Here is a 26249-nt window from a genome sequence, read left to right on the forward strand (position 1 = left end):
GATGGAGGCAGGCAGAGATTAAAAAATGAGGGCAGATGGGGTGAGAAGGGTAGAGTCACGGTGGAGATGGAGGGAGAGCAGTTCAGGAACCTGTTAAGTAAAGAGGTGATGATAGGATCCATTAAAGGGAGGGGTCAATGGCTCATGGAACCAGAACCAAATAGGATAGTGATGGGAGGAAATACTCTGGTGAATATGTCGTGGATGGATGGAATCAGAAGAGGGAGGTGGGGCAAAATGTGTTAGAGGCTCCGCAAGGGGGGGGGGGGCTGCTGGGAAAGAGGACAAAATGAGTGGGTTAGAAGAGGGAGGGGATAGAGAAAGGGTTGCTAAACCCACCAAAATGGAGGGTTACTTAAATCTAGAAAGCTCTATCGTCGTGCCACTGGGTTCTAAACTATCCCGGGGAAATATGAGGTTTTTTTTTTAGTTTGTATCGATGCTCATCCTGGCTGTGCAGAAAGCCAAGGATGGACAGACCTGGGAATTGGAAGGAGTATTGAAATAGTATGCAACTGGGAGCTCAGGATGCTTACGGCAGGCAAAGTGGAGGTGGTCTACATTTCCTGGTCTGCATTTGGTCTTGCCAATGTAGACGACCACTGAATGCAGTAGACAATGTCAGAGAAGGTGCATGTGATTTTTGTTTCATCTGGAAGGGTTGTTTAGGCCCCTGGTGTCTGGTAGCAGGAAAAGGTCGGTACTTGCTTACATAGTAGACGTCGTTCACTTATCAGCAAAACATGAAAACATTAACAAGAGATTTTGCAGTCTTGAGCAACACACACAAAATGCTGGAGGATCTCAGTGAGTCAAGCAGCATATATAGAGGGGAATAAGCCAATATTAACTGTTTATTCCCCTCCACTGAAGTACACTTTTATTTGTGCGCATTGCTTAATCTGTATCTGTAATGATTTCTATTGTTCTGTTTGTAGAACTTCTTCAGCATTAGTGATGACGATTACTGTAAAGTTCATAAGCTCAGAGCCACGTCAGTGATGGCTCTGCCACCTTAGTTGTCAGGCAAACATTGTGTGCTGAAACTCATTTGGAATGTACTGTCAGACAAATGTTTAGCGGTATAACTCAGTCTGGATGGTGGAGATGCAAGGAAATCAATTGTCTCTTGATTCCTCATTATTGCCAGGGTTCTGGTGGAAATCTGGGGAGAATCTGATCTATGAAGTCGTTAATATTCTAAGGTGCTCTTGGAAATACCACTGCAGGTAAACTTTACTTACAATTATGGTTGCTAAGTACAAACATTCGTATGCCTTTCAGCATGGAAAACCAATGTTTCAAATTCTCAAGAATGCTATAGCTGGCACAGAAGGCTCATGCACTGACTCTGTGAATGATGCAATGATAGGAAGCACATCTGCTTGACACCGAAGGGTCAGAACAAACTTCTACAGACTGATGAGCAGGGGATGTGTTCTTTGTGAATGGGGTTAGGGGAAACCTTTCATGACTACAGACAGTGCTCCTAACAGGGAGTTGCCAGGGAGGTCTCCTGAAGATATGGGTGCAGTTACTAAATACCTTTCACTTTGGAGAAGCTTGCATTGCAGGAGATACCTGTGCGAGTTGCTCGTATGGGTTGCAGAAAAAGTTAATGGATTTTCCCTTCCCTGGAGTATGGAGTTTTGGTGCTGTCCCTGTTGTGAGTTGTGTCAAACATCAGTGGCAGCATTCTGAGTGAGTGTTTACCATCCTGACTGCCTTGGCTAAAGCAGTCAAGACACACCAGTGAGGTCATCTTTGAGGTGTAGAAGTCGCAGTGAAGACCACGTTTGATCATTTGCCTCTTGAGTAGCCCAGATTCACTTACAATGGAGATACCAAAAGCTGATTGCTCTGTGGACTAATACGAGGCCATTGTCATTGAGAATATCAGTGGGGATGTATTTTGCACATGGAACCATTCTTTTGGAGTTGTCTTACACAAGAAAAGTAGTTAATGTAAGATTAAAAAATCCCACTAAAGATGTGGGAGAGACATATTCCCTGACAGCTGTGAAGACATCCCAGCATTACACACAAAATTGCTGCAATTTATGTTTCAATAGCAAAATACCATTTTCTCTCAGTACTGTGACAGATGTCAGTCACATTAAGAAGCTAAATGAATAAGTCTCCTTGAAAGCCATTTAATCAAATTGTTTGTTGATTCCTGTGTACTTCTGCAGTAATGTTTTCAATGATAGAGTATTATAAGCTTTATCAGCACCTCGTGTCAGATTGAAGTCCGTAAACCTATTATGCTTTCTGTGATTCACTGATGAATAGCCCAATGAAGTATATGACTGTCACTAAATCAAGAAAATTCTGGAAATACTCAGCAAGTCAGGCGGCATTTATAGGAAGAGAAAGAGACAACATTTCAGGTTAGCGAACCTTTGTTAGAATGGAAAAAGACAGAAGGAGCTGATAAAGCTGCAGGGTGGTGGGGAGGGATAGGAGTCTCTTGAGGTGAATAAGGAGTAACCATGGGGGTGAGTTATAAACGTGGTTTTCAAAGAATCTTCTAAAGATTCTAGTGATGAATTTAAACAGGACATAATTGAGTTTGAATAATTGTTAATCTATTTACACTGATGCAGTGGTGAAGGATGTAATAAATTTTCTGGATCATTTACAGAAGCTTTTAGAGGTAAATTGCAGGCGAAAACTTACTCTTACTTAACATAATCTACTCATACTAATTGTCAAGGAAGTTGTAATATATCTGGAGTTGGACCATAAACTCTGCAAGACCTATTGTAAATAGTTACAGGAGATGAGAGCTTCAAATGAGAATATTCATCCTGTCTCTAACAGCACTGAATGAATTTCATGTGTTGTCTACATCATACAATTAGTGGCATCTGTCTTCTACCCATATTTGTATAACCGTTATGTACAAATACAACACAGATATCAAAGATTCAAGTACATTTATTATCAAAGAATTTATGAATTATACAACCTTGAGATTTGTCTGCTTACAGGAAGCCACAAAGCACGAAACCCAAAAGAACCCAATTAAAATATAATGACCAAGCCCCAATGCACAGAGAAAGTGAAAAAGAAACATAAAGCATGCCAACAATAGAAATGAGCAAGAGCATTCCGGACCAAATTGAGTCCTTGGATCTGAATCCCTGGAGTAGGCCCAAAACAGATTTTCTTGTGCCTGATTCCTGCCCTGAGAAGTTCCTAAGATGTTCCAAGCCACAGAGGATTGACCTCCAACAGATATAAGTGGCTTCTCATATTTTGGAATAATACCAAATATTGGAATGTTTCCCATTTGATGCTTATTTACTTTAATTTGCCAGATCTCCTCTCCCTCTTGCCATGCTTGATTTAGATGGTATCTTAACGTAAGGGACAGCCACTCTAGAATTCAGCTCTTTGGACCATGTTTGAGGTAAGGTAAAGCCTTCGAGCTAAGTGGTCCAAACAAAACCCTAACTAGTGATCAGTGAGCAGATTATTGATGTATGTCAGCTGCTTGATGCCATTGTTGATGACAGCTGTCATTGTACTGGTGTTTTCAGCTGTGACTTGACTTGTCCTGTTTCCTCTCTCCTCTACTACAAATCAGGAACAAAATGTATAAACATGAGAAAGTTTGCAGTTGCTGGAAATCCAAAGCTACACACAAAAATGCTGGAGGAACTCAGTGGGTCAGGCAAGCATCCGTGGAAATGAACAGGTAGTTCGCGTTTCGGGTCGAGACCCTTCTTCAGGACTGAGAAGGAAGGGGCAGATGCCAGAATAAAAAGGTGAGGGGAGGGGACAGAGGCTAGCTAGAAGGTGATGGGTGAAGCCAACTGGGTGGAAATGGTCAAGGGCTGGAGAAGAAAGAATCTTGTAGGAGAGGAGAGTGAACAATAAGGGAAAGGAAAAGGAGGTCCGGGGGAAATAACAGGCAGGTGAGAATTGATAAAAGATCAGAGTGGGGAATAAAAGAGGGGGAGTAGAATTTGGTTACAGGAAGGAGAAATTAATATTCATGCCATCAGGTTGGAGGGTACCCAGACAGAATATAAGGTGTTGCTCCTCCAAACTGAGGGTGGCCTCATCTTGGCACCAGAGGAGTCCATGGACCGATATGTCGGAACAGGAAAGGGAATCGGAATTAAAATGTTTGGCCACTGGGAAGTTCCTCTTGCAGAGGTGCTCAACAAAGTAGTCCCCCAACATAATTTTTAGTACGTTACTCTTCAGGTTTATATTAAGTTACTTTCTAATTTTAAATGGAAATTACAACTTCACTTCTCTGAGAGGTGCAAACTCCAGATACAATTCTTCTGGCATCAAACACTATAGATGTTAGTCTTAAAACGACAAACATTTGAGTTAAGGAACTTGCTGGTATGATGTAAAACCTGGGATGTTTGTGCACCAGTAGAAAATTCTGTCTGAACAGCTGATGTGATCAAATTTCAAACTACAAAGCTGTGCAGATGTGTGGATGTGGGCTCGTGAAATGTAAAAGGTCAACAAATATGCTTGAGTTGTTAAATTGGATACTATGCGACTGACTAGATACACTGAGTGGTATTGTTCCATTAACAAAATAATGTTGGAGAATAATTACTTTTTGCTGAGAGCGTGGGGTAACTAATTATAGAATTCTTGCACACCAAACCAAGACTAGGATTTAATCTGATCTTTGAGAATGTCCTGTGTACAATTGTCTCCCCACTTTGGTGCTAAGTGATAAATATCCTTTTCTCTTGCTGGCATTGCTAATGAACCCCAGGGGCATCAAAACAAATCTCAATCCCATTGCTCGTTGACATCAACACAGCACACCCTGAGAACTGTAAAATAACATGACAATATTTGACATTAAATGTCAGAAGGAGTAGAATTACACAGAAGCAGGGGTTTTGATCTTAAGAAAGTTTGACTTCAATTGAATGAGATATAAGCTCCATATATTAAACAGAGTTGAGTTCAGAAATAAAGCAGCTGCACAACAATGTGAGGTTTTCCAGGTTATTTAATGCAATACCAAAAGCAAGAAATAAAAAATAAATATCTGAATATTTGTTATAATGCTAACAGAGCTTAGAATGGTAGAATGCTGCAGTATTCGAACATAGAATAATATCCACAGTATGTTAGCAAGCAAATAAAATGCCGTAGTTTTCTAAGATTTCAGTTCGAGTTCAATTTGTCACGTACCCCATAACTGGGTGACCAAACCAGCAGAAATGGAATGGTACGTTGGAGCCCGGTGGTACTGTAACTAAAAGTGTTTATTAGTAAACTACGTAATACAGTATCAAAAATGCAAATATACATATAAAACAGGTTAGCAATGATATATACAAAAGTGTGGAAATATAAACCAAAACCAAGCTCTATCAAAGTCTAGGGGTAAATGAATAGTCTTAAGATAATGTTCAGTTTGGGTTGAGGTAGTTGCTGTTGTGATGTTAGAGAGAGAGAGATGAGCAGCTGCAGCAGGCAAACCTCCCATTGTCTTCTTGTTCTGTTGTACTGTTGTGATCATCGATTATGACCCCTCCGTTCCAGGCCAGTCCGTTCTTTAGGGGTGGGCTCGTCACCCAGGCGAAGGTGGACACACACACAAGCTCCCCACCGGCCTGCTTTCACACACTGTGAGCCTCTGACCAATTCCCCCAAATCAACCCTCCAAGCCCCCACCTTTCTGTGGGTGTACAACACTCTTTCAGTGTCCAGTCGCATATTCTGCATGTTTATAGGGTGTAAGATGTGGATAATAAAGACTAGGCATAAGTAGATTGGAGGATTGCCTAATGAAACAGATTAGCTTAGCTCCCTGCAGTCTATGATTTCGCTGAGGGAGTCAAGTGCACATATAAGACATACATTAAGACATATAAGACACACATACCAGGTTCTATCCTATCATTAGGATAGAACCTGGTGGTTAGTGCTTTGCTTTTCTGCACCAGTGATCGCAGATCGGGATTCGCTCCTACAGCTGTCTGTAAGGAGTTAGTACATTGTCTCAGAAACTGCGTGGGATTTCTCCTGGCGCTCCAGTTTCCTCTCATATTCCAAAAAGACATGCCTTAAGATGTAGGAGCAGAAATAGGCCATTTGGCCAATCAAGTCTGCTCTACTATTTCATCATGGCTGATCCATTTCCCCCTCAACCCCCGTCTCCTGCCTTCTCCCCTTCATGCCCTGACTAATCAAGAATCTGTATTAAATATAGATTTTCTGCCTTAAATGTATGTAAAACATGATCTCCACAGCATCCTGTGGCAATGAATTCCTCAGATTCACCAGTCTCTGGCTAAAGAATTTCCACTTTGTCTACGTTCTAAATGGACATCACTCCATTTTGAGACTGCACCCTCTGGTCCTAGACTCTCCCACCATAGGAAACATCCCCTCCATATCCACTCTCTCGAGGCCTTTCAACAATCGATAGGTTTCAGTGAGATCCCCACTCATTCTTTGAAATGCCGGTGAGTACAGGCCCAGAGCCATCAAACACTCATCAGTGATAAGCGTTTCAATCCCAGAATCATTTTCATGATCCTCCTTTGAACCATCTCAAGTTTCAGCACATCCTTTCTTAGATAAGGAGCCCAGAACTGCTCACGATAATTCGAGTGAGTCCTCACTGTTACAGTTAGTGAGTTGGGAAGCGTGGCGACACTGCAAGCTGCCCAACACAACCCTTGCTAATTCAATTTGACAATCGATGCACATAGAACAAAACAAAGCTAATCTTTATCATTAAGATGGGTGGCAGTATGGTAGATACAGAAAGGCTTGTATGTTTTGGCCAATTAATTTGAATGGGCAAGGGCATGCCAGATGCCCTTGTGGAAAAATCTGCCACCATCCACTGTTAGTAAGAATAGAAAAAAGTCATTTTAATGGTGAGAGACTGAATGCTCTCGGAGGATCTATGTGTCTGTCTACAGTACATGTTACTGAAAGTTAATACGAATGTACAAGCAATAAGGAAGACAAATGATGTTGTTTTTCTTTTATTGAAAATGACTTGAATGCAAAATTCAAAAGGCTAGTTCCATATAGAGAGTTATAGTGTGTAAGACTGGTCTCCCTACAAAAGGGAACATAGATTTACAATGGAGTAAATGTAGCAAAGGTAGTCAAGTTTATTCTTGAGGTATGAGGGAGTCTGAGGTTTGTGATCTCTCCTCTATGGGGAGAGAGTGTGCAAGTTCTTCACTCCAGAAGAACGAAAGGTGACCTGATGGAAATTTACAAAATTCCTGTCAAAGAATGATTATTCATCAAGTGTGATTAAAACAAGGGATCGACATCTTAAGATAATGGACATGAGTAGAGAACATTTGAAATTTTCTACCTAAGAATTCTGTGGGGCTTTTGTGACTAAATGTAGTTTTGGATATTAAGAGACCAAGTAACGTGTTTGAGAGGATCGAATCATGAATGTGATAATTTGGAAAAGATCCAGCAAAAAAGATGCACTGCAGTTTCTTTCTCTTGCATTGTTTGGTGTTCCTGTTCGATTTTTAAATAAAGACCATAAGATTTAGGTGGAGAATTAGGCCATTTGGCCCATTGAGTCTGCTCTGCCATTTTATCATAGCGGATCCAATTTTCCTCTCAGCCCCAGTCTCCTGCCTTCTCCCCATATGCCTCAATGCTCTGACCAATCAAGAATCTATTAACCTCTGCCTCCAATATACATAAAGACTTGGCCTCCATCTACCTGTGGCAAAGAATTCCACAGGTTCACCACTCTCTGGCTAAGAATTCCTCCTCATCACTGTTCTAAAAGGACACCCCCTATTCTGAGGACGTGTCCTCTGGTCTTAGATTCTCTCACCATAGAGAACATCCTCTCCACATCCACTCTACTTTCACCATTTGATAGGTTTCGATGAGAACACCCCTCATTCTTCTGAATTCCAGTGAAAACAGGCCCAGAGCCATCAAACGATCTTCATATAACAAGCTATTCGATCTTGGAATCATTTTCCTGAAACTCCTTTGAACCCTCTCCAGTTTCGGTACATCCTTTCAAAGATAAGGGGCCCAAAACTCCCCACAATACTTCAGGTGAGGCTTCATCAGTGCTTTATAATGTCTCAACATTACATCCTTGTTTTTATATTGTAGTACTCTTGAAATGAATGCTAACATTGCATTTGCCTTCCCCACCCAGACTCAACCTGCAAATTAACCTTTAGGGAATCCTGCACAAAGACTCCCATATCCCTTTGTACCTCAGTTTTTTGTGTTTTCGCTCTATTTTAAAAATAGTCAACCCTTTCATTTCTTCTACCAAAATATATGATCATACACTTCCCAGCAGTATATTGCACCTGCCATTTCTTTGCCCATTCTTCTAATCTAAGTCCTTATGTAGCCTCTGTTCTACTTCAAAACTACCTGCCCCTCCACTTATCCTATTATAGCCTGCAAACTTTGCAACAAAGCCATCAATTCCATCATCCAAATCATTTATGTATAACACAAGCAGAATCAGTCCCAACACAGATCCCTGTGGAACACCACTAGTCACCGGCAGCCAGTCAGAAAAGGTTCCCTTTATTCCCCACTCTTTGCCTCCTGCCAATCAACCATTGCTTTATCCATGCTTGAATCTTTCCTGAAATACCATGGGCTCGTAGCTTGTTGAGCAGCCTCATGTGGCACCTTGTCAAAGGCCTTCTGAAAATCCAAGTATACAACATCAACCAATTCTCCATAGTCTATCCTGCTTGTAATTTCTTCCAAGAATTCCAACAGATTTGTCAGTCAAGATTTTCCCTTGAGGAAGCCATCCTGAGTACAACTTACTTTGTCATGTGCCTGAGACCGCATCCTTAATAATCAACTCCAACATCTTCCTTACCACTGAGGTCAGACTAACTGGCCTATATTTTCCTTTCTTCTGCCTCTTTCCTTTCTTGAAGAACGGAGCATTATTTGCAATTTTCCTGTCTTCCCAAACCATTCCAGAATCTTGAAAGATTATTAATGCCTCTGCAATCTCTTCAGCCACCTTCTTCATCATCTGGTCCAGGTGACTTATCTACCTTCAGACCTTTCATTTCCCCAAGTTACCTTCACTCTAGGTTATGGTAACTTCACACACTTCATGGCCCCTGACACCTGGAGCTTCCATCATACTGCTATTGACTTCAACCGTGAAGACTGATGCAAAATTCTTATTTTGTTTGTCTACCATTTTGTTGTCCCCCATTACTACCTCTCCAGGATTGTTTTCCAGCGATCCGATATCCACTCTGACCTCCCTTTTAATGTATCTGATGAAACTTTTGGTATCCTCTTTAATATTATTGGCTAGCTTACTTTCATATTCTTTCTTTGCCTTCTTGTTGCCTTCTGTTGATTCTTAAAATCTTCCTGCTCCTCTAATATGTTGGCTTTAACTTCTCTTGTTAGCCATGGTTGTGTCATCTTTCCTTTAGAATACGACTTCCTCTTTGGGATGTATATATCCTGTGCCTTCTGAATTGCTTCCAGAAATTCCAGACTTTGTTGCTGTAAGATCAAAGTTCAAAGTCAATTTTTTATCAAAGTACATATATGTTGCCATATTCAACCCTGAGATTAATTTTCTTGCAGGCATGCACAGTAAATCCAAGAAACACAATGAAAGACAGCACCCAACAGGATGGATAAACAACCAATGTGCAAAGGACAAACTGTAAATGCGAAAGAAAAAAAATAATTAATAGATGAGCAATAAATATCCAACATGAGATGGAATCTTTGAAAGTGAGTCCATAGGTTGTGGGTACATTTCAGTGAGGGTGTGTGAAGTTATCTCCTCTGGTCAAAAGTCTGATGATTGGGGGATAATTTTTAAATTTCAGATGATGGGTATGTTAATGTTCATCTTCAATTTGACATCTGACCAGTGTGTTGAAGCTCATTAAATACTCAGTCTCCATTGATTAACTGCTTTAACCTGGTTATATGTTTATGACAGAATGAAACCCGTAGGCTCACACTTAATATTGTCCGCTGGTAGAGTTTGTACTGCTTCCAGATGGCTATATTAAGCCGGCGTTGCTCCTGTCCTCCGCTGCTGTGAATGCGGAGTCTGCACACTCTCTGTGTGAATGCCTACTTTCTCCCAGGTGGTCTGGTTTCCTTCCACATCCCAAAGACTAGCTGATTCGCTTGACACTAAATTAAGTGGGTAGAAGGAGAATTGAGACAGGTTGATGGGCATGTGAAAGAGGACGTGAGTGCAAGAATGGGGTTAGAGCAGGGGTTCCTAACCTTTTTTATGCCATGGAGCCTTACTATTAACTGAGTGGTCCGTGGGCCCCAGGTTGGGAGCCACTGGGTTAGTGGGATTACTGGCAGAAACAGAGTAGACCAAGTTGATATCATCCTTCCCTGTCATAAGGAACTGTGATATACGCAAGGTGAACTTTGGATTTCTTTTGTTCAGGAGGCACATTCTTTATTTCATGAATCTAGCGATTTGGAAGAGAATTGGATTCATAAGTTTGCCTAAAGCATTAAAGTAGGCTGAATTAATGGGTTTCAAGCCCCCCTGAGAAATATTTGTCAAAAAGCCCTAGAGTCTAGACAGGCATGGCAACCCTGAATTACAGAAACACATGAAAAGAAAAGCTAACAGCTCGTATAATCTCAGGCCAGCTCATAAGTTTTTAGAACTAATGAAATGCCTTTGAAATGTATTTATTACTGTAATTAGAGAACACGGCAGCCAATTTGTGCACAGGAGCTCACGCTATTAACAACATAACAATAAAAGCATAAAATGCTGGAAATACTCAGACATCTGTAGTGACATTACCAGAGCTGATGTTTCTAGTGGAAAGACTTTTGTGAGAAAGCTGAGTACTTGCGGCAGCTTCTGCTGTTAGTTCAGATTTTTAGCATCCCATTCTGTATTAATATATGATAAATGTGATAATGGGTGTTTGATTGCTGGCATAGTCTTGTCAGGCTAAAGGGCCTGTTCCTGTGATATACAAGTCTGACATTAGTAAATTGTAAAATATGCATGACTTGAATTAATTTCTGTCATTTCATATCCTTTTGTATATACCTTTTGGACAAACAATCAACTTAAGGTGTATTTTGGATGGTATTTATTTTAACTATAAATCTGTGCGGTGGTGGAGAAATATGCCATTTAATTTGGTTGGATGACAATTGCTCAGGCTGATTTCTTCTTGGACAGTTGGTCAGGATTAACGATGACTTCCTTCCCCTCTGGTTTTGAGGTTTCTGAGGTAGCTCATGAGGGATCCACAGAGTCTTCCACAGACAGAACTGGAATACCTGCAAGGGCAGGCAGGTGAGTAGTCTGAGAGATGGTGCATTCCTTTTACTGCTTGTGCAGGGCTTCTTTGTGTTCCTGTTTTATGACCTCAGCATAAGCTTCCAACTGAGCAGTCATGGGCCAGAGATCTTCGGGAATCATGGGGTTGCTACAATTCCTTAAAGATGTACTGAGAATTAAATAATTAAGGAGTCTGGTGTCAAGCATGCAAGCATCATGGTCTGAGTGTAATTCACACTTCAGAGCAGGGAGAGGACACTGACAGTGTTTCACATAACCTTTCAGTAAATTTGATGGATTTGGTGGCATTTTAGTATACTTCCAGTTCTGGTGGTCCTTCCAAGACCGATAAACAAATCAGAGAGCAGGGATCACTGCTATCCAGAGCCATACCCAACACCTTGATCTTCAAATCCCATTCTTCTCAACTGAGCTTCCATTGTCAATGTTTGCCTCCACTGGAAGGTGGCTCCCGGGATGTGAAAAGTTGCCCACATTTTTCAGGGCCTTACCCTGGTCCTTCATTATTTTGGGGTGATGGGGGCAGGTTAGAGGACCTTTATCGTGTGAATGACCATCCTTACAGGATAGCAATCAGTCACGTTCACCCATTAGCACCTCAACAGGAACCATCTTTTAGTTTGAGGTATTGGGAGGGGGGCACCCATAAATAAATTCCATACGGGGCAATCACTGTCCAATTTGCTATGTTAAATTGTTGACTGATATAGCAATTAAAGTGAGTTGATTGACTGTTATAATTTTTCTAAATACCTGTCATTGAAATGAATAAAAAGCAGCATTTCTGATGACTGTGTATAATTACAAAATGCATGGAGAGGGATGATTCACAACAATGTTATTATATGATTCAGAACATCTAATCTAATACACCCACTGTCACCATCACTTTACATTCAAAGCTATTTTAACCTACATAGCCTTTACTGATTGCTGGGCCACGTATTGCCATTTTAGGATTGGATAAGGATTAAGGATGAGGCATTGTAGGAGCTGTAGATTGAAATTCTAATTGTTTTCCACAACACAAAAGGTCAAAAGGACAGAAGAAGGTTGGAGGAACTGAAGTGTTGAAGATATGAAGCCAATGGTGCAAACCTGGAAGGACTTTGTTCTCTTTTTGTTCATTTCTAGGAAAGTGGGAAGATCGGGATGGGTAACTTGGTGGGATTTAAAATGGCATGATTTACATTAAACATCTGTAAGACAAAGGTCTTCAGCTGACCTGTCACATGGCACTGCATGGCCCCTTTCCCCAGCTATGAAGCTTCACAATGAAATCTGGAAAACGTGAAACACCTCCTGTATGATGAGCATAGGAAGGAGTTTACAAATGCATTTACCTTTTTTTTAAAACTCTAGAGCACACATAGATTGAAAACCACATAAAAAATGAACCCGGATGGAGAATTAAGTTTTGGAATCAGAATCAGAATCAATTTTAATATGACCAGCATATGTTGTGAAACTTTGCAGCACACATAATAAATGTAGAAAAAAACAAATTATGTTAAGTGTATATATAATATGTGTTTAAGTAGTGCAGAAACAAAACTAAATATAAAGGAGTGAATCAGTGTTTATGGGTTCAATGTCCATTTAGAAACTGAATGGCAGAGGGGAAGAAACTGTTCCTTAATCAAACATGAAGTGAATCATTGATGTTGAGTGAACTACATTTGAGTGTCTATGCATACTTTAATTGTCTTTAGAGTGTCTCATACTTAATAATCATGATGGGGCTAGAGGTACAGTGCTATTCAGGGTGAAGAAAGAATCTATAAAGAAAAAGTTATCAGAGACGTTGGGTCGTTAAACCAAAAACTCCAGAAAGGATGTGGGTTTTTATCTTCTCCTGTGCTACATTAGCTGCTATCAAGCAAGGCAGCAGGAGTGGCCTCAGGGTACTTGGATTAAGGAGAGCATAACAAGATATTATGTCTCTGTGACTGAGCAGCCTGCAGTTACTCACTGGCAAGATTACATCCTAATAAAACCCACTAGTGAGAAGTGGTGTCTGGAGCATGAAATCTAAGAAATGAAACCCTGGGAGAGGAGATAAAAAAGATCTCCAGAGAAAGTAGAAGAGAGCTTGCAATTTGTGTAGGCAGAAAACAAAGTATGCAGAATAATAGAAAGTAGACATGAGATAAAGCTTAAAGTAAAAGAGCTTGAGATATTCACATCAAAAGGAGAAACTTTAGGTCTGCAAAAAGAGAATGAGACAGACTCATCAATGCAAATGTGAAGATATTTCCTACAGTGGGGGTTTCTAGGACCAGAGGGCACAGAATAGATAGATGTCCCTTCAGAACAGAGATGAAAAGGAATTCCTTAAACCAGGGTTTGGTGAAACTGTGGAATTCGTAGCCACAAGTGGCCAAGGAGGCCAAGTTATTGGTATATTTAAAGTGGAGGTAATTGATTCTTGATTAATCAGGGCAGTAATGGGCAGGAGAATGGGGTTGAGAGGGATAATAATCAGCCATGATGATGACTCAATGGGCTGAATGGCCTAATTGTGCATCTATTGCCTTTTGGTGTTTTCAGTCAGGATGATGAATCTCGGGAATTCTCAAGCCCAGAGAGTTGTGGAGGTTGGATTATTGAGGGTATATAAAGAGAAAGTAGGATTTTGGCAGATCAGGTGTGTGAAGGCCAAGGAGAACTTGCACAGTGGAGGAGATAGAGATGGTAGATCAGCCAAGTGCACTCCAGTTTGTATTTCTTTCTTATAGGGATTGAGTGGAGGGGAAGTGCATAAAAATTGTTCTGACAAATTAGATTAATAAAGTAATAATAATTGAAGATGACCAAAGACTGTCAGTTTTTTTTATGCTGGCATGGAATTGTATGCAGATTCTCAACTTCCAAGTAAGTATTTACAGATGTTTATATGACATCTTTGTTGGAAAATTACCAGGCAGCCATCATTTTCTTTTTCAAATATATAATCTATCTCGCCTTGATTATAAGGTCATTGAGGAGATAGGCAGGCGGCAGCTTGATTGGCCTTCAGCTAGTAATCACTTGGTGTTAATGATTCAATTCTTTAGGAGAAAAATAACATGTTTGTTTGAATTGAGTGAAGAGCAAAGTGAGTATGAAAAGTGAATGCTAAGGCATTGTATGGAAAAAAACTTGGATGAAGAAAGTGCACAGTATACAAATCAGTACAACAGTCGTAAAAATAACTGAAATATACACTATACGTACGTCAAGATAAATCAGTGAACAGTCCTAAGATTATAATTTGCACTGATTGCATCTGTGATGAGAAACTTTGATCTAGTTTAAATGCAAAGGGCGAATTAGTGGTAGAACATTTTCTGCTTTGTACATTTCCTAGATGATTTTATTTTCTTGTGTGCCATGTGAATTGGAGATAAAATGGAGAAATATGGCTACGAAATGATGTTCTAGTGTACTGCGCTATAGTGATCCAAAGGTCTGGACAATTCAGGGATCAGAGTTCAAATCCCATCATGGCAGCTGGTGGAAATTTAAACTGTTCTTCGCCAGATTCCAGATTAGTAAAAATGACAAGTCTGAATGATGAGAACCACATTTGGAAGGATTTATAAAATTAGGTTACGGTGGAGTACTGTGTACAGCAGGGAGCGCCACACAATAGGAAGGGTGCAATTCCATGAAGAAGGTGCAGAGGTAATTCATCAGTGTGCCAGCCAGGATGGACTGCCTCGTTTATGAGGAGAGACTGTATTGAATGTGTTTGCCTTGGACTGGAGTAAGATTGTAGGAAATTCCCATGGCAGAAGTGTCCAAGGCTAAAGGATATAGGTTTAGGTAAAGGGTTAAGAGGTTTTCCATCAAAGGATCATTAGAATCTGGAACGTACAAACGGAGTGAGTGGTGAAGGTAGGTAATCTCACTACATTTACTAAGTACCTGGATAAGCACTTGTATTGCCAAGGCATTGATGGCTATGGGGAAAGGGCTTGTAAACTGGATTAGACAATAGACAGTAGGTGCAGGAGTAGGCCATTTGGCCCTTCTAGCCAGCACTGCCATTCACTGTGATCATACACAATCAGTACCCCGCTCCTGCCCTCTCCCCATATCCCTTGACCCCGCTATCTATAAGAGCACTATCTAACTCTCTCTTGAATGCATCCAGGGTCTTGGCCTCCACTGCCTTCTGGGACAGAGCATTCCACATATCCACCACTCTCTGGGTGAAAAAGTTTTTCCGCAAAAACTTTTAGCAGAGGTAGGTACTGGAATGATAACAAGGGCATGTGATCAAAGTGCTCTTCTTTATGTTGTGTACCAATAAATAAGATCTGTATGACCTAAACTACCAACGGTTCACCAACATTTCCTGGGGACGAAAAGCTGTCATTCTGACCCAATCTAGCCAGTGAATTTGAAAGGTGGAGCAAGCTAGGGCTTTTCTTTTTGGAGCAAAGGAGGATGAGAGATGTACAAGATTATTGTGCGTTGATAGAGTGCACTATCAGCACCCTTTCCCAAGGGGAGAAACAATGAATTTGATGGGGCATAATATTAAGGTGATTGGAGAAGGGCATAAGGAGAACATCAGAGATACTATTTTTTTTCTGAACAGAGTGGTGGGTGCATGTAACACTCTGCCTGGGTAGTGGTAGAGCCAGATGCGTTAAGGACGTTTAAGAGCTTCTTAGATAGATACACGGTTGATAGAAAAATAGAGGGCTATCTTAGAGGGAAGCATTAGATTGACCTTCGAGTAGGTTAAAAATTTGGCGCAACATCATGAGCTGAAGGACCTGTACTGCACTGTACTATATTTGTCAACATGGAGCGGAGAGCAAGTTTGTAAATCTATTGGGAGCAACGGATGTTTGAGAGTGGCAAGGGTGGAGCGCTGTAGAGGGTGTGGGACACACCCTGCCCTGAGACACCAGGCAAGGCCACTGGATTCCAAACAATTGCTTTATAGACCATTACAGAATGCTTCTCTGGTGCTTCCATCTCCTTCCCCTTTTCCCAACCTTAATTACCCTCTCCCTGCTCCCCTTCCCACTCTCGGTCCACAATAGAGACCCATATCAGAATCAGGTTTATCATCACTCACATATGTCATGAAGTTTTTTTTTGCAGTAGCAGCTATACAGTGCAATACATAAAATTACTACAGTAAAGGTCTTGGGCATCCTAGCTATGTACCTGAGAGATTTGCACAGTACTGCGTGCTCTATGATCTATGCTCTGTGTACAGTACATATCTCAAAACCCATGCAAAGTTCATTCTGAAATGCCCAGAAGCCACTAACCTTGAGGGAAATGCATATTTACCTTGTTAACATCACCCAGATCTGGAGTAACATAAAAATATGATTGGCAATCAAAGACCTACAGATACTGAATATCTGAAATGAAAACTGACAATGCCAGAACTCCTCAGCGGGTCAGACAGAAGAGGTTTACATTTTGGGTCCAAGGCCCTTCATTACATCGTGGAGAGTGCGGACACCAGTTAGTTTCCAATTGCAGATGTGGTTGGGAAGGGGTGGATATGGCAAAGGGAAAAGCTTTAATAGAGTGGGTCAGTGTTTAATCCCAATGTCTACAAAGCTCTCTGAGTAAATTATTGAGGGGCACCAGAGAGAAACAAAACAAAAGGTTTTGTTGGATCAGCCATGATGAAATGGCAGAGCAGACTCAATGAGCCAAATGGCCTAATTCTGCTCATATCTTATGGTTTATCTAAAAGCTGTAGAAATGCATTCAGACCAGTTGCTGAGAGTTGAAACCAAGTGACATATCCTGAAAGTACCCATGTTGGAAAATCCCAGCTGAGCAGCCAATAGTAAAGAATTAAATTAATGACAGATGGATTGCTGTTGTATGCGGAGAAAAGCTAATTACCTAAATTTGTTGGACTCAAGATTGAGTCTCGGAGGCTACAACTTGGAGTTAGTGTCATGAAGCATGGAAGTGGGGCCTGTCAGAGTAGCTTGTCCATGCCAACTGTGTTGCCCAGGGAGTTAGTCCCATCTGCCCGCATTTGGCCCATAGCCCTCTAACTCCCTCCTATACAGTACTTATCTAGATGGCTTTTAAATGCTGCTGATGTGCCCACCTCAACCACTACTTCTAGCAGCTCATTCCAAACATGCACTGCCCTTTATGTAAAGAGGCTCCCCTATTGTCCCTTTATCATCAGCTGCCTGTGGTTTTAAACCTATTCCTCCTTGTTTTTAACACCCCTCTCCCTGGGGAAAAGACCCTGTCTATGCCCTTCATGATCTTCAAAACCTCTACCAGGTCACCTCTCCATCTTTTACATTGCAGGGAATAAATTCCGAGATTACACAATCTCTCCCATAACTCAGACCCCCAAATCCAAGCAACATCCTGGTAAATCTTTTCTGCACTTTTTTCTAGTTTAGCCATTATCTTCCTGGTAAAAGGGTGACCAAAACTCTGTACAAGCTTGCTCAGATGGAAGAAATCGGTCCACTTCTATAGAGGAACTAATGAATTGAAGTACACTCTCAATGATTCAGGAATAGCCCCTTCTCCTCTACCTTCAGACCTCTGAATGAACCCATGAATATTACCTCTGCTTGGGTATATTTAAAACAGAGGATGACAGGTTCTTGATTAATAAGGACATTGAGGGTATTGGGGGAAAAGGTAGAAGAATGGGGTGGGAGGGATAATAAAGCAGCCATTATTGAATAGGGGAGCAGACCCAATAGGCTGACTGGCCTAATGCTGTTCCTGTGTTGTACGTCAGTGATATTAAATCTGATTCTGAATTGTGTGACAATAATAAATAAAACTCAAAGAATTTTACATGCTGGAAATCTGAAACAAATTCAATCTCGTTTATGAAAACAAGAAGAAAATCAGAAACCACTGAGAGTTAACAAGGCGACATATCTTTGATCAGAAACAGGAGCACTATTTCGTTCCACAAGTACTGCATGACTTACAGGCTGTTTCATGCAATTTCTGTCCTTTTTAAAACTGTAATTAAAAAGCAATAGTTAGATTAAATTGTCTTTTCTTTCAATTTAACTGAAGATCGGGTATCTTCTCAATGTATACACAGCATCTGCACTCAGAGTTTATTAACTATAATTTTCATTAAAATCCTGTACCTGTTCTAATAAATCCAAGCATTTTCCTTTGCTGCAAGCCATCACACAAAGAAAATGACATGCAGAATATTTCAGAAGAATAGAAAATTTTTGTAGGTTACTAAAAAAAATTAGATAAATATGTGTTTGAAGAAGTTAATGGATTCAGTATTTGCAGATTAAGTACAGTAATCAAATAAATATATATCTAGAGTCTATTCATGCCACAAAGGATATGATTCATATTTTCAGTTTTCCATTTTCAGCTATTCCTCTGGAAATTTAACTATCATTTTGCCTATGATGTTGCTTTTTTCACTACTACAAGAATTTAAGCTGACAGTCAGGATTCAGTGTTCTGAATAATAGCAGCTTACAGTTGTTCCAGAAACATGACTTTTTAAAGACTCCAATTCAGTGTGTTTAATGAAACAATTGAGAGGTGGGGGGTAGGATGAGGACAATGCTGAAATTTGAACCTTTAAGTGATGACATCAAACGACTCGTAGTTAATTCCAAAACATTCTCAGACAGCTTAATATGGCAACTACATTGCATGTGACGCAAGAAGCTTCAGAGAGTTGTGGACACAGCTCAACATTGCGGGGACCTACCTTCTCTCTACGGACTGTCTGTACTTCTCTCTGACTCAGGCAAGCACCAGATGCTTCAGCCTGTCTCCGAGTCACTTGGGGGATTGTTACAAAACAGAGACCAAGGAAAGCAAGTACATAGTTTAGTGCCCTGAAAGTGGCAACACACGTGGATAAGGTGGTGGAGAAGCCATGTAGCACGTGTGCCTTCTTCACACTTGGATCACTGAATATAAGAATTGAGATGTCATGTTCACAGGAGATTCTGCAGATGTTGGAGATCCCGAGTAACACACACAAAACGCTGGAGGAATTTAGCAGGTCAGGCAGCATCTATGGAAATGAGTAAGGAACTGACATTTTGGGCCGAAACTTTTCATCAGGTTATGTTAGTGACATGGCCACCCTCTGGGTGAAGGAGCAATACCTTGTAATCTGTTTGGGTAGCCTCCAACCTGATGGCATGAATGTCTATTTGGAAAGAAATTCCATCCCCTCTCCCCTCTTCGATTCCATTCTGACTTTTTAACCGTCTAACCTGCTTATCACTTACACCTCAGCCCCCTCCCTCCCTTTCTCACATGGTCCACTCCTATCAGATTCCTCCTCCTCCAGCTCTTTATCTTCCCCACCCACCTGGCTTCACCTATCACCGCCGAGCTTGTCCTCTTTCCCCTCTCCCCACTTTTTAAATTCTAAAATCTCTCCCCCCCCCCCCACTCCCTTTTCAGTCCCAAAGAAGGATCTTGGCCCGAAACGTCGACTGTTCATTCATTTCCATAGATGCTGCCTGACCTGCTGAGTTTCTCCAGCGCTTTGTGTGTCTTGCTTCGTGACATTGCACCTGGAAAACTGTGTGCAGTTCCGGTTGCCGTATTATAGTAAAGATGTGATTAAGCTAGAAAAGGTGCTGAAAAGATTCATAAGCATGTTGCTGGGACTGGATAGCTTGTGTTATAAGGAGAGACCTGATAGGCTGGGGACTGTATTCCCTGGACGCTCAAGGGTTTCCTTAGAGAGGTTTATAAAATCTTGAGAGATTTAGATAAGCTGAATTATCACAGAGTAGGGAACTCTAAAATCAGAAGGTGTAGGTTTATGATGGGTGGGGATAGTTTGTAGGAGACCTGAGAGTCAAGGTTTCATATAGAGGGTTCTGGGTATATGGAATGAGCTGCCAGAGGAAGTGGTAGAGGCAGGTATAATTACAGCAGATTCATAAATTAGAAAGTTTAGATCAGAGTTTCCCAACCTGGGTCCATGGACCCCTTAATGGTATTGGTCCATGACATTAAAAAAACACGATTGGGAGTCCCTGACCTAGAGGGATTTGAGCCAAACGTAAGCAGATAGGATGCACTCAGGAAGACTCCTTGGCTGGCATAGACAAGTTTGATCAAAGGTCTTGTTTTCTGTGCTGTATGCCACTTGTTTTCATATTTGTAAAGCACTTTGAACCACATCATCTTTGTGATAAGTGTTCTAGAAATAATGTTTTTATTATTAATATTGTTGTTATTATTATTACTATTCAACTGTCTCTATACCCAGAGGGGGAAGAGAAAGCAAAATGAGTCAAGTCTGTAACATCTGCTCTGTCTCTTTGAAATGTCCAGGGATGATTTGTTACACAAGCAGTGCAATATTAAATTACTGTTTTGTTGCTGTCAGATACAGGATGTAATATAATTTAATCAGTCTCAGAATCTAGTGAGCTGCTGTCTCACAGTGCCAGAGACCTAGGGTCAATCCTGCCCCAGGGAACCATTGTATGTACAGTAGTTTGTATGTTCTCCCCATTACTACCTGGAATTCCAAAGATCTGCTGGTTGGTAGCTTAACTGGCCCCTGTATTTAAAAAAAATGTCTGATTTGATAAGAATATTGGGAGAATTAGCAAACAGATTAATGTAGGATGAGTGAATAGGTAGTTAATGGTCAATGTGAACTCATTAGGGCCAAAGGATCTGTTTCAGACCTGTATCCTTCTGTGGCTCTATGGAAGTTTACTAATGATTGGCTATAATAAGTCTTGTTGGAGGAGTATTGCTATTAGGGATTATTTTATCAGGATAGTTTCCTTTCAAGATATTTCGTACTTCCTGGAATTTAGAAGAATGGAAAGTGATCCCACTGAAATGTCCAAGATTCTTAAAGAATCTGACTGGGTTGATAAAGGCTGCAATTTAGTCAACGATCAAGGGTCATGGTCTCAGGTAATGGGTTGACCAATCAGAAAAGAGTGAGTAGAATTTTTTTTTGACCGAGATAATAATGAATCTGGAATTTGTGACCCAAGGGGGTAGTGAAGGTTTGGTCACAACTGTATACAATATGAGCAGAAGTTGTTTGATTTAGATATTAAAGTAGTCAAAGGCTATGGGGTTAATGCAGGAGAGTCATGCTAAAGCAAAAGACCAACCATTATTGTGTTGAATGACAGAGAAAACAGCTTTATTCCTACAAACATTCCTAAATTCAAAAGTATTATAGGATTATGGGCCAAAAAAAAAGTTGGGACATGGGGACAAGAAGCAAAATGAACAATCAACAATCAAATTTTCCTATACTGTACTAAGAGATAATGGAAATAAAAAATATATGGTAAGATTCCCATATGCTCTATTTCATTAGTGGTTAAGTAGAACTTGTCAAATGGTTTTCCAGCTCATTGTCTAAGGCAGGTATAAGGATGATCTAGAACAGCGGTTTCCAACTTGCTTTTATGACATTAACAATTTGGGAACCCCTGTTTTAGAGAGAGGGGGGTAAAGATATTTTTCGCTCTTCAATAGGCAAGGTTAAAATGTGCACCACTTGTACCAGATTTGACTCTTCCTTGTATTACTGTGATATTTTGATTTCATTGAAATTGCCTGCCTCGGGAGTAAGCTGATCATGTGGGGTCTGCTCATTTAGCCACCGTCTCTTGCACACAGTTTCACAATGTGGTCAGGAATAAATTAATTCCATCATTACCATCAGGTATTCTTTAACATATCTCTTCTGTTGGTGAAACATTGGTATGGGATGCAATTAATTTGGGTCCAATTTTCACAGGATGTGTACAACCAAATGTTCAACTGGAATATTGTAACAGGCTGATAATGCTAACTGAACAGGGGACAGTTGGATGAAGGTGGGGAGGAAGCTCTTTTAGATCCACATGAGCTCAGTTGCTATCCACAGCAGTAGCTCATAATTCAGAATACAGAACAGGATGTATGAAGAACAGGAAGGAAATTTATCTGGATGAAGAGAGTAACTGGGATTAGAAAATGGTAAGAAGGGTCCATTGGGACTGCAGCTAAGGGCAGCAGAGGTCCTGTCAATTCTTCTACTTGTAAATGGAAAAGAAGAATGTGGTGTTTCTGGCCCAAGCCTACGATACGTGTGAAGCCTCCAGTAACATGCAGGCTTGAATGGATTGCAGATCTTCTAGCCTGGAATGCCTATCAACATAAAGCCCAGTTTATTGCACATTTACCTGACTAAGTGAATTTCCAGAACAAACAACCCAAGCTGACATATCAGTTTTCATTTCAATGGGGCCAAGCTTTGATTTTCACTCAGGGCAAGAAGCTTATTTTTTTTAAATCACTTCTGTATGAAGAGTACATATTTTGGTATTGACTTTGTCCATTGGGCTTGACCTTGCAGAGAAAAAATCTCTTAATCCACATTCTCCATTGCGAAAGGCCTGGTTTCAAATGGAAATAATTGGATGTGCTTGACCATAAAGCAGGATAAAATACTGATCGCATATCTCCCACAGGGGTAATTGTCTAAAGACGAGGCTTTGTTCTAACTGCTTATCTATTCCAGTATCTATGTTTGCAGAGCATGTTGTCTTTTTTTTCTTGCTTCACCACTATTGCTGGAATGTATCCAGCAATGTTTTAGAGAGAAAATGACAGAATTGTCTCTTGGATGACTCATAGCTATGTGACTGTGAGATGAAGCCATTTAGGCTGAGAGGTAATTTCATTATTTAGAATGAACACTTTTTGCCCAATCAATTCTTGCTGCTGGTATAAAGCAAAGACGTTTCTTGGCACATAAAACAATGGGATCATGATGGAATCAATCAAACACACAGCATGCAACAACTGAAATGCTTCAAAATCTTGGACCTACCACAGGTAAGCCTGAAAATTTGTTATATTTATAAATGAATCTGAGAAGCACAGATGCACTAGTGTAATCTCAGAACATGGCATGAGCATTATGTGTCTCTGATGGACATCCAACCAAGAATTATTGTGAACAGCCCTGTCCACTGGAAAAGACGGACCCAATGGAATCGTGTGCCATATGTATGGTTTGAAAATCACCTTTGAGTGCCCCGTGGTACAGTTTGGTGGATTTCCTTACAGTGGCACAGGTAGAGATCGGTGTTAAACAAGCATGCGAGATGTCTTCATTCTACACAGAAGCTGTGTCTGAGGGCTGTGCCGCATGCAAAACGTGCATTAGCCTTGATTTTCTTTTTCCAAAAATAGCATTTTGCAAATGTATTAAGCCGCTTAGTAGAAGGTACAGTTAGTAAGTTCACAGGTCATGTGAAAATTGGTGGTGTGGATAGCAAGAGAGGCTGTCTAAAGCTATGACAGGACTTAGATCATTTGGAAAGGTGGGCAAAGTTGAGCAGATGGAATTTAATTTTGAAGTGCATGGTGATGCATTTTTGGGAAGCCGAATGGAGATGGGACATATACATGTCATAGTAAGGTGCTAAGGAATTTTGATAAGCAGAGAGATCTAAGGGGGCCCAAATCCATACTGCCTTCAATTTAGTAATGCTGGTGGATAGGGCAGTGAAGAAAACATACGGCATTCCTGCCTTTATAGTTGGGTAGAATAATGGGATTTTTCTAACACCCTAGTTAGGTTACACTTGGAGTGTTATGTACAGTTCTTGTCACCACACTCCAGGAATTATGTTGTTGCACTAGATAGAGTGCAAAGGAGATTCACCAGAATGCTGTCTGGATTGGGGAACTTTAATTATGGGGAGAGACTGGAAAAGCTTGGTTTGTTTTCCCCCAAAGTCAAGTCAGCTGAGGGGTAACCTGATAAATGTACACTGAGGGGCATGTAGTATCCAGTAAAGTGGCCACTGAGTGTATGTTTGTGGTCTTCTGCTGCTGTAGCCCATCCACTTCAAGGTTCAACATGTTGACCTTCGGAGATGCTTTTTCACACACCACTGTAGTTACGTGTGGTTATTTGAGTCACTGTTGCCTTCCTGTCAGCTTGAACCTGTCTGGCCATTCTCCTCTGACCTCTCTCATTAACAAGATATTTTTGCCCACAGAACTGCTGTTCACTGGATTTCTTTTTTTATTCACACCATTCTCAGTAAACTCTAGAGACTGTTGTATGTGAAAATCCCAGGAGATCAGCAGTTTCTGAGATACTCAAACCATCCCATCTGGCACCAACAATCATTCCATGGTCAAAGTCACTTAGATCACATTTCTTTCCTATTCTGATTCTTGGTCTGAACACAACTGAACCTCTTGACCAGGTCTGCATGCTCTTACACATTGAGTTGCTGCCACTCGATTGACTGATCAGATATTTGCATTAACTAGCAATTGTACCCCAGAAACTGCTTCTATTTCCGATAGTTTAATGAGTCACAGTTTCCCTTCTCAGAACACTTTGTCTATAATATCAGTTCAAATCCCCAACCATCAGAATGTTTTTCATTTTTAACCTTTTTAATCTACTCAAAGATTCATCTAAAACATCCCTCCCTCATAGCCCTCAATCTTTTTTTCTTTCAACCATATGCCTATCCAAGAGTTTCTTAAATATCCCTAATGTTTCTGTCTCTACCAGCACCTCTGGATCCATGCACTCACCACTCTGTCCTCTGACAACCCCACTAAACTTTCCTCCAATCACCTTGAAATTATGCCCCCTCATGTTAACCACTTCTTCCCTGGAGATTATGAGAGACATAAGTTAGGTGGTCAAAATCCTCTTCCAAGTAGTTGTGGTGGTAGAAACACATTTTGCTTAAAATTTGCAAGCACCTTCAAAGCAGAGTTGGGAATGGTTTGTTGGCTCAGCAGATAGTTTAAAGTGAATTGGGAATAGCAATGGATGGAACAATGGAGTGAATCAGAATCGCATTTTATCCTGATAAAGGATTTCGGAGCAAAATGTCGACTGTTTACTTCTTTCCATAGATGCTACCTGGCCTGCTGAGTTCCTCTGGGGTGGGGTGTGTGTGTATATATATCTGGATTTCCAGATTTCCTTGTGTCTCAAGTTTAATATAAGTGGCATAAGTGTGAAATTAGTTGTTATGCTGCAGCAGTACATTGCAATACATAATAAAGACTATAAATTACAATAAGTATATGTACATATTTGAAAATTTAACTCAAATAAGTAGTGTAAAAAGAGGGAAAAGAAGTGAGACAACATTCACAGGTTCAGTGTCCATTCAGAAATCGGATGGCAGAGGGGAAGAAGCCACTCCTGAATAGTTGAGTCGGGAATCAGAACCAATATTTTGTGAAATTTGTTCTTCTGTGGCAGCCAAAATATTTTAAAAAATTCAGTGCAAGCAAGGCATTAAAAACTGACAAGTTATAATGGGAAATTAAGTAACTAAACAGTGCAAAAGAGGAATATTAAGGTAGTGTTCTCGGACCATTCAAGTGTTGCCTGTTTGCTCAGCGACTCTTACACACCAGCTCTGTTTGTTCTGAGATTATCTCATCATTAGAGCTGTCACTTTCAATAGTTCTGTATAATTAGTGAAGGAAACTGTCCTTTTGGTATTCATACGTTTGCTAATAAGGGATAATTATCCTGACAGTCTCTGACTGGCATTAACTTTAAAGAGTAGTTGTGAAAGTATAATCAATTCAAATTTATTGTATTTGTGTGAAATATTTGAATGTGGAACTGCTAAACTGATTCAAACCTTCTGATGATTATAAAGAACAAAATCAAAGAATAACCACAGTTAAAATTCCATTCGTTCAGTTTGTACTTTGAGATGTTTCATGTGGTCTTGCCTGGAACCACTTAAAAGCAACTATAATTTACTTAGTATATTCTTTATCTTCCTTTGCTTTAAATGTACTGTGTACTCGCCCATCTCCTCTCAAAAGGTTCTTCTGAAATGGGGGTTCTTAACCTGGGGTTCTTGGATAATGATAGGGGTCTATGGCATAAAAAAGGTGGGAGCCATTGTTCTAAAACTCTGAGCACATCTGTTGGAAG

At 40.5% G+C, this 26249-nt stretch overlaps 1 protein-coding gene across 1 annotated transcript in view; it reads left to right on the forward strand.

The window, feature by feature from the left end:
• Nucleotides 1–26249, forward strand: part of syn2b (synapsin IIb) — a 372959-nt gene that overhangs the window by 50418 nt on the left and 296292 nt on the right. The gene's annotated exons all lie outside the window — the stretch shown is intronic.

Source organism: Hypanus sabinus, chromosome 19 (assembly GCF_030144855.1).
Source record: "Hypanus sabinus isolate sHypSab1 chromosome 19, sHypSab1.hap1, whole genome shotgun sequence".
Classification (NCBI taxonomy): domain Eukaryota; kingdom Metazoa; phylum Chordata; class Chondrichthyes; order Myliobatiformes; family Dasyatidae; genus Hypanus; species Hypanus sabinus.